This window comes from Pelodiscus sinensis, chromosome 13, assembly GCF_052426305.1.
Source record: "Pelodiscus sinensis isolate ZL-2025 chromosome 13, ASM5242630v1, whole genome shotgun sequence".
Lineage (NCBI taxonomy): Eukaryota > Metazoa > Chordata > Testudines > Trionychidae > Pelodiscus > Pelodiscus sinensis.
In genome coordinates, this window is record NC_143064.1 from 12,392,095 (window position 1) to 12,402,236 (window position 10,142).

The 10,142-nt window shown below is 45.7% G+C and overlaps 1 long non-coding RNA gene across 1 annotated transcript; it reads left to right on the top strand.

Annotated features, from left to right (window-relative positions):
- Positions 1-7,187: 7,187 nt before the first annotated feature.
- Positions 7,188-9,925, top strand: LOC112544531 (uncharacterized). Its single transcript, XR_003087872.3, has 3 exons — positions 7,188-7,319; positions 8,612-8,738; positions 9,763-9,925. It is a non-coding gene; the product is annotated as an uncharacterized LOC112544531 (long non-coding RNA).
- The last annotated feature ends 217 nt before the right edge of the window (positions 9,926-10,142 follow it).

A 10,142-nucleotide genomic window follows, 5' to 3' on the forward strand; every position in this document is an offset into this window, starting at 1 on the left:
CTGCAATTGTTCAGCACTCCAGGGCTGAAATCTGAGGGATGGGGATTCGCTGATCATGTGTGTTTGGGGGAGGGAAGGATGAGGAGCAATTCTTCTCTCCACATTCAGCTTGTGGCACCCATTGTTTGAAGGCCTTTTCCCCCGTTTCAGGCCCTGAACCCCTTCCTTGTCTCAGCCTATCCCATTACCTCTGGGCTCTCTGAAATACAGAGCTCCAAGCCTCACAAACCCTCTAACTCCAAGGCACACCAAGCTCCCCCTACCTCTCATCCTAGAATCCTGGAACCCCACGCCAAAGGTTGCTGATTCACACCAGCTGATAGGGGTGCTGGAACATTTTTAATAATCATAGAATCATAGAATAATAGGACTGGAAGGGACCTCGAGAGGTCATCGAGTCCAGCCCCCCGCCCTCAAGGCAGGATCAAGCTCCGTCTACACCATCCCTGACAGATGTCTATCTAACCTGTTCTTAAATATCTCCAGAGAGGGAGATTCCACCACCTCCCTTGGCAATTTATTCCAATATTTGACCACCCTGACAGTTAGGAATTTTTTCCTAATGTCCAATCTAAACATCCCCTGCTGCACTTTAAGCCCATTACTCCTTGTCCTGTCCTCAGAAACCAAGAGGAACAAATTTTCGCCTTCCTCCTTGTGACACCATTTTAAATATTTGAAAACCGCTATCATGTCCCCCCTTAATCTTCTTTTTTCCAAACTAAACAAGCCCAGTTCATGAAGCCTGGCTTCATAGGTCATGTTCTCTAAACCTTTAATCATTCTTGTCGCTCTTCTCTGCACCCTTTCCAATTTCTCCACATCTTTCTTGAAATGTGGCGCCCAGAACTGGACACAGTACTCCAGCTGAGGCCTAACTAGTGCAGAGTAGAGCGGCAGAATGACTTCACAAGTTATGCTTACAACACACCTGTTGATACAACCTAGAATCATATTTGCTTTTTTTGCAACAGCATCACACTGTTGACTCATATTCAACTTGTGGTCCACTATGACCCCTAGATCCCTTTCTGCCATGCTCCTTCCTAGACAGTCGCTTCCCATCTTGTATGTATGGAACTGATTGTTCCTTCCTAAGTGGAGCACTTTGCATTTCTCTTTATTAAACCTCATCCTGTTTACCTCTGACCATTTCTCTAACTTGCTAAGGTCATTTTGAATTATGTCCCTATCCTCCAAAGAAGTTGCAACCCCACCCAGTTTGGTATCATCTGCAAAGCCAGCCCCATTACCTGTGCCCCCAAGAGCTGGTAATGGGAATAGGCCATGTCTCTGGGGGGGGGGGGGACCCATTCACAGGAAAGGAAGCTGAGGCTGGGGCCAGAAGCTGGGACCATGGGGCAGGCTGTCAGCCAGGCTTCTGTGTAAAACTTGGGGGTGCTGCACACTCCCTGCCCCCCCCCCCCCCAGTTTCCACACCTATGCCAGCTGAGGATCTTATCCACAGAGCACATTTCCTTTCCATTCTTCATGCAAGCCCACCCTTCTGTCATGTGGAAAGGGGAGGAGGGATAGGTGTTCCCCCTTGTGTCATAGTTTGCTCTTCTGCCCTAAGCCACTAGGGCTTGTTGGATGGGGTTGACAGAAACTTAAAAAAAAAATACCGAACATGGCAGATAAAAATTGGTCGAGCAAAAAAAAAAAAAGTCACTGTGCCTTTAAATCCCTCCACTCTCTCCGCCCCTGCAAGATGCGGCAGGGGAAGAATGTCCCTACTGGCTTTCCATCTGAGAAACAGAAAATACCTTTTACATGTCTGGCATTTTCTGGGGGCATGTTTTTAGACAGAGGAGGCAAAAAACGGACTGTCTGAGTGAAAACCAGACACCTGGCAACCCTAGTGGTGGATAAGATGACCGTGTCAAGTATACCAGTTTTCCCCCTCTGTGATGTGGAACCACTGGGGGGAGCGGTGATGAGGTAGCTGCATGTGGTGTGCTCTCTCAAGGAGCTTTTGCTGCATCTGGAATTCATGTGGGGTTTGGCACCAATTTTCTGCCGCAGGACCCAGTCACTTGAATGGAACATTAGAGCATAAAGCCAGAATGCCCCGGCAGTTGCTGGATGATTCTGCTACATGTTCTGTATATCTTGTGGCTGGCATTGAGTGGGTTGTAGCTGGATTTCAAAGTCAACATCTGTTCTGGATTAGGAAGAAAGGGAGCATTTGCATTGGATTTGACCTGCAAACACAATGGTTTGACCTGATTGTTTAGACGGCCATCTGTGAAACAAGGAAATGCAGTCCTCCTTCCTGAAATCAGGGGGGCTTCTTTCAAGGTTTTACTCACCAGTATAAAGGAGGAGCTGAGAAAATGGTATGGAGTAGGAAGGGAGCAAGCAAGGGCAGTAATGGAAGCAGTCTGGAGGGAAGTGTGGAGTGAGTGCAGCCTTCCATTTACATATAATTTCTCTACTGCTCTTGTAGCAGTCGTCAAAGCACTGGTTCTAGGATTGTATTGGCAGGAGAGATACTCCTGGTCTTTTGTAACCTTTAAGCAGACTTTCTGTTTGTTTGAGGGCTTTGTTTGGTTTGGTTTTGTAAGTAACCTGGCTTTTTCCACCTCACCCTCTTCTTTGGAGCAAGGGTGTGTTGTTGACCTATTGGTGAGAGTTACTGTACAAAGTATCTCACAGGTCAGACGTTGCTTAAATGTTTCCACTTACGTTATTTGAAGCCGTTATTACAGGGCTACATTTCCGTGGGATTTTAATTGGAGCCAGAGTGAGAGCCTCAAGGTATCTAGTTACAACAAAAGTTACTTAGGAAGTCTGACAGCTGCAGTCACTATTTGCAAAAGCTATTCTTTCCCCTATATCCTCTTACCTAATATTATGTAGAATTTTGCAATCAGCTGGCAACCAGCTAGCTATTTCTATAGTGCATGTCAGTTACAGGTTAGTAACACAAACAATGAGAGATTTACAAGATGTGTTTAAGAACACCGGAACATGAAAAATCAACATAGACTTTCCATTTCATGTGCTGAAATACAGAAGGCCAGGACCCAAGTGGAAGTAAATTAACATAGCTCCACAGACTGGATGGAAAAATGACTATTTGCACAAGCTGCGGATCTGACATGAAACAGTCTGTTGTGGTTCTAAGTTTATATTTCTACACATTTTGAAAAGTTTCCTTTGTGTTCTGGAAAAATGTTACATAGTTTTACACAAGAAAGCAAAAAAAACCCTTCAAAAATCATTGGTTATTAAAAGATGCAACATACACATCTTATATATTTCAGGAGCTAAGCTATAGCTGAATTCAAAAGGCAAAGATCTCATCATATTTTTCTATTGGCCACATGATGGCAGAACAAGCAAAGAACTGAATTACTGGTAATTAAAAATATCAATGTTTTGCTCCAGTTTGCCTCTAATTCTGATAATGAAGATATTACCTTTTCTTATGCTGTTAATTTCATATGCGCACAATAGGCTGCTATATAAATGCAGAATTATAGTCCACAGTCCACAACTCTGTCAAAATTTTTAAAAATATTGCAAAAGATGAAAAAGCGGCGAGGAGTCCTGTGGTACCTTAGGGTATGTCTACACTACCCCGCTAGTGCGTACTAGCGGGGTAATGTATGCATACCGAACGTGCAAATGAAGCCCGGGATTTGAATTTCCCGGGCTTTATTTGCATAAGCCGGCCGGCGCCATTTTTAAATGCCGGCTTGTTCGAACCCCGTGCCGCGCGGCTACACGCAGCACGGGCTAGATAGTTCGGACTAGCAAGCCATTCCGAACTATCTGTACGCCTCGTTCCACGAGGCGTACAGATAGTTCCACGAGGCGTACAGATAGTTCGGAATGGCTTGCTAGTCCGAACTGTCTAGCCCGTGCCGCGTGTAGCCGCGCGGCACGGGGTTCGAACAAGCCGGCATTTAAAAATGGCGCCGGCCGGCTTATGCAAATAAAGCCCGGGAAATTCAAATCGCACTAGCGGGGTAGTGTAGACATACCCTTATAGACTAACTGAAGTGTTGGAGCATAAGCTTTCGTGGGCAAAGACACACTTCCTCAGATGCATGTAGTGGAAATTTCCAGAGGCAGGTATAAATATGCAGGCCAGAATCAGGGTAGAGATGACGAGATGGATCCAATCAGGGAGGATAAGGCTATGCTCCTACACTTCAGTTAGTCTATAAGATGCCACAGGACTCCTCGCCGCTTTTGTATTGGATTAATAATCCTGGAAACTAAAGTCCCCAGTTTAGTAACACATGGCCTAGGCAGAACTAAAATAAGCTTCCACACAATACCATTCCAGCAATTCAAGTTCTGCATTCAGATGTGGGCTTTTGGCTCCCTCTAACATCAGTGGGAACCGTAGGAAGAGATTTAAGGGCTGAGTTTACCACAGTATGCCTCAGTTTTGACCTACAATGACCTCAATGAGGGTCAACACTGAATTTGTTCTTCCTCTGAATTTAGTTACTGACCTTTGCTGAAACTGCTAACTATGATGTAAATTAGTATTAGCACAGGGTAGTTTTTGTGATATGGACAATTTTACGTAGGAGCATAAGCTTGGCAACATACAAATGGCAACATACAAAAACCTGTAGGGGAACACTTCAGTCTTCCTGGACACACAATTGCAGATCTAAAGGTAGCCATCCTGCAGCAAAAAAACTTCAGGACCAGACTTCAAAGAGAAACTGCTGAGCTACAATTCATCTTCAAGTTTGACACAATCAACTCTGGATTAAACAAAGACTGTGAATGGCTCGCTAACTACAAAAGCAGCTTCTGCTCTCTTGGAATTCACACCTCCAGATCAGCTACTAGAAGTGGGCCTCATCCTCCCTGATTGGATCCACCTCGTCATCTCCAGCCTGATCCTGGCCTGCATATTTATACCTGCCTCTGGAAATTTCCACTACATACATCTGACGAAGTGGGTCTTTGCCCACGAAAGCATATGCTCCTACACTTCAGTTAGTCTATAAGGTGCCACAGGACTCCTCGCTGCTTTTGCAGATTCAGACTAACATGGCTACCCCTCTGATACTTAATCCAATACATTTTACCAAGAACACTCACTTGCAAAAATAGACTTAAGCAATAACGATAGCGAATCTAAGGCCAAATCCTACAGTTTATTTCAAGTTCCCTCTGAAATCGGTGGGCATTCCACCAAATAGGTGCCGCTTACTTAGGAATAAGCCATATTTAGGAATAAGGTTTCCAATTTATGCCTGAACATTATGCCATAGGTTCAGATCATCTGGCTTTGCCTTCCTGCATAAGGGACACCTTTTATGGGGTCATGCTTTGATGATATTTTACTCTTCTGGGCACTACGTGAGCTTTTGGTGAGGTAAGGGAGTAAATAAAGATTTGTTTGTAATGACTGTATGATTATAATATAATATTTTCTTCATGGCTTTGGCAAAGGTAATTCCTCTTATGAGCTTATTACAACCTGTTCATTTAAAAAGATATATTATATGGCTGTAGCCAGACAGACACCCCCTTCCCCCCCCCCCCCCCCCCCCATCACATCCATCTTATTTGCCTCTCTGAGGTTCCTGAGGCATACAGGACAGAGAAGGAGCAATAAAATCAGCATAGTCTATGCTGGCTCATCTGATCCTGAGAAGCTGAAAACACAGATATGTGGAGAGAGAGCGATTAAGTCAATAAGCTAAGCTCGAGGCTGCAAGAAGTGTCAGGCTGGCACCTATGTTGATTCGAACACACACAGTCCCTGGGAGAGGAATTTCCCACTGAGAAAAGAATGTCCCGTACTTCCAATTTAATCATCTCAATTCTCTCTTACAAGTGTAAATTAAGTTCACAACTCCCTTGTAAGAACTGGTCTCACAAAAGACAGACCAGCCCCATTTGGCATGACAGATAAGAAAGAGAAAATACGTGACCCAATGGGTATATAAGATGGGCCCAGCACACACTCACTTTGAGTGTCATTCTACCCTCTACCTGCTGGTCGGGTTAGGTGTTTGACCTCCCGAGGTTCTATGGGGACGCCCACCTCGTATTTTCGTCTTTCCTAGGAATTGAGGGACCGGCTCTGGCCTGACACGCTGGAGTCGAGAGGCACAGAAGGGGGTAAAAATTGTACCTGGATGTGGTCCTGTGTCTTAAGTGTACACATAGAAAGAGTAAGCTGTTACTTGGTACCATTATTTCTATTTTTCTATCTTTATCTTCTTTGTAACCGTTTTAAGATCTATATTTTGCTAGTAGTTAAGAAATAGAACAATAGCCATTGCAACCATATGATTTATAAGCTTCCTCCATAAACCTGTAACTGTTTAAGTTTTAACCTGACTCCTTCAGTTGCTGTAATAGAACCAGGCACAATTTAAAAGAACTTCAGCCGGTCATAAAGGGACAGACATAGGGAGAGCTTGGGCGTTTGGATCTGTGTCACTCCCAGGTGACAAGATCCGTTGGGGCACCTTTTCAGCCTTTCCTAGGCTGCCCTCTGCGAAGGAACCCTTGTGTTCTAGCAGCTAAAATCTAAGGTGTAATAAGCTCTTCCTATATAACGGGGCGTCTGTTGGCCTGCTGGCCACCCTCTGTGATGGGACCCCGGTCCTAGCAGTAAAGACACGGACGTTAAACCTTTTCTCGGAAACATACACACACACACACTGCCCTGACCGTCGGCTGACAATGGCTTTAGATTGTTTTCCTGCAATTCAACCCATTGAGCCAAGTAGACTCTTTGTTTAACTCCATGGCTAGCATCTCGTTTTATTAAGAAACAATTCACTCAGTATTTTGGGTGCCTTGGGATATATTCCTGATTGCGATAAAAAAGAGCTCTTTCTTAGATGCCTTTAAATAATTTTTAAAAAATTGTTACTGATGATCATGACCATCATAAAAAGCTTGGTGTCAGAAGCTAAAACGTATGCTTTAGTGAGAAACAATTTCAATAGCCCTTCCCAATCATTTCATAAACTACCATAAGTTTGCTTGAAAATTAGAGCTGAAAGTAAACTGTTCATGGAATATATGTTATATAGCCCACTAATTAGGAGAGATAAATTAATTCAAAGTGAGACCTTTATGCACTCAGCAGTTCTGTATGTATGTCAGTGTACGTATGTCAGTGATGTCATAATATGAGTGCATGATATGAGTCATAATAGGAGTGCAGTGTGTACTGGCCAGCAAATAGAAACAGTGTGAATAGTCTGCTTTGGACAAGGATATAAGCATGGCTGTTCACACCATTATTTTTCTGCTCTTCTCTTTTTTAACATGTGGCTGCTCCACAACTAACAAAAGGGAAACATTAACTTCATCTGAAGGTACGGTGCTCAGCGTGACACCCTGTAATCTAAAGCTGTTTCCGGAAAGGACCCTAAGAATATAGGATTGATCACAAATGATATTGACATGTCCCATATGAAACACAATTGTTTTGCTTTATTTCAGCTCTGGTAATGCTCTAACCCAGTGGTTTTCAAACTACGGGTTGCAACCGCGGCTCTAAAATACCGAGGAGAGCTCCTCAGGAGAGTTGCTAATATTTCAAAGTGGCCTATCCCCCCCCCCCCCCCCGTATTCCTTTCACTGAATCCAGGGAGGGAGCTGCCAAGTTTTGTGCAGCCCCAGATGTGACTTTTCTCCCTATTGAGAACAAGTCACTAGTACCCCTTCCAGGCTTGTTCTGCCACAACCCTGGCAGTGGGGTGGGAAGGCAGCAGAGAAACTCCTGCACTAAGAGTTGTAAATAGGAATGCTCAGGCAATAGTCTATTGCAGTGGTCCCCAACCTTTTGGGACTGCTGGGTGCCTGGGGCCTGGGGCGCAAGAATGGCTCGGGCCGGCCCTGATCACTAGGTGGGCGCACATAAATGCCCCGGCAGGCACCATGGCACCCGCGGGCACCACGTTGGGAACCACTGGTTTATTGGGCATGCCTGTCTCTCCAGGCTGTGCTTGGCTGCTGGCTTCTCTAGCTGTGCACGTTTGAAGGTTTCTCAAGGTCCAGCATGTCCCAGAATGACTTAATCACCCTTCCACCACTCAGATCTCAGAGAAGCTTCAGAACCAATTAGAAATTGAGTCAACTCAGCAGATATTCCTTGGCCTGCTGAGACCTGGAGGTGGATTCCTACAAAGGTATAAGGTCATGTGGATGCCACTTACCATGATTAGCATCCAGAGGAGGGCATGGAAGCACAGGCTACCTAGTACGCAGTTCTGCTCACACCAACTCACACCTCTTTGGGTGGTTAACTTAAAGGGCATGTTAAACGGCCTGAGTGTGTCATCACGCTGGTCTTGGGAGAAGCGAGAATGGCTAAGGAATTGGGTCATTATCTGAGTCCAGGAGCACTCCCAGTGACCTGCCATTGCAGCATTGAACGGCTGCATAACTGGGGATTGCTGTGTTACCCCTGAGAAATGGCCCGTTCCCTCTCTCCCTCCCAGCTCTTACTTTGGGGATGGAGGAGGGTTCCCTTCTCAGGGCTGGAATGGAATGGGTGGATAGTCCTACTCTAGGAAGATTTTGATTCTGCAGGTTCTATACCTGTAGGACAGTGGTTGTCAAATTGTGGTCCGTGGACCACTTGTGGTCTGCAATTATCTTGCAGGTGAGCCACAGGCTCAGGGCTCGCAGCAGGGGAGGAGGGGCAAGGAGCTTGCGCTGGCGTTCCAGCCCTGCACCTGCCCATGAGGATGGAGTGTAGGCGCCGGCTCTCACACCAGGGCGAGCAGGGGGTGAGTCTCACCGGCCAGGTCCGGCTTGCGGGGGAGGAAGTGGTTCCGTGTGCTCCCGCTTCCCCTCCCCTACGGTAAACTGTTGGTTTGGACTCTTTCCCCGCAGCTCCCATTGGTTGGAATCATGGCCAATGGAAGCAGCAGGGAGTAGTGCCTGGGAGCAGCGGGAGGTGCAGAGCCAGATAAGTGCCCTCCATCCCCCTCATGCCCAGACCTCATACCCGCATTCTCCCCCCACTCAGAACCTCCCTGCCACCCTCAGCCCGCTCCTGGCCCCAACCTCCCACCCAGACATTGCACCCCCATCCCCGCCTCCACCCATTTTGTCATCAAGGGTAGCTGGCTGGTAGTCTACAGAAAGGTCTGCATTGAGCAGGGTGGACCATGGGCCAAAATGTTTGAGATCCACTGCTGTAGGAGAAAGAGACTTTAGGAAACTCATTCCAATATTTTCCATATCCCTGAGTCAGTTTGCCCAGCAAGCTCCCTTTATTCTACATGAGGGGGGCTGGAGTTCTCGTTTCACAGCTCAGGATTCCGAATAGTGTCTAAGGTGGCCACTAGCCACTCTAAAGTCCTGAATGGCTTTCTGCACCTAAAGATCAATGAGTTCAGGGGCAGCTATTAGGGTGCATTGTGCTTTGGCCTTCATCCCAGTTCAGCAAGAGGGCCGCTTACTAGGGTACCAAAAAAGGGGATTCTACTATACATTTTTTTTGTGTTCTCATAATCCATCCCTGCCTCCAGTGTTCTCTGTAAGCCAAGCACTTGGATGGCCTCCCAGGAGAGATTCAAATGCTGCCCAGCTGATTAGTAGAGTGAAACAGTTGGCAACACACGTTTCTACTGGTAGTGCACATCCACATGTCTCAGTGCACAGAATAAAATTTATTCCGCCCATGAGAGAAAAGACATTTAGAGGGAACACTGCCTGCCACTCCAATGATTCAACCCCATTTTTAACCTGCTACAAGATGCATTTTTAAAGAAAAACTCCAGTAGCTATTTTAACCGTTTTTTTTAGAAGGCTTCCCAGAAGACCAAGAACAGGATACTGGATTCGTAAAGCGAGACCTAATCATTGCAGCCATGAGTGCTCTGTTGGTGATCATTTCTGTTCTCCTGATATGTTTCTGTTTCCTTCAGTATAAGCTTGTGAATGAGGAAGAAAAATAAATGGCAAAATTCACTTACCTATGAGTAGCAGCTCAATCCTAAAAAATGGGTGTTTTTTCTCCTTACGCATTCAAGGGACTGATTCAAAGCCCACAGAAACGAATGGGAAGATTTCAATTGATTTCAGTTGTCCTTTCAATCCAGTTCACAGCTATTTACATGGCTGTATGAACATACAGTTTATTAATCGGCCAACAGAATTTTGAGACATGGACCATTACAACAATA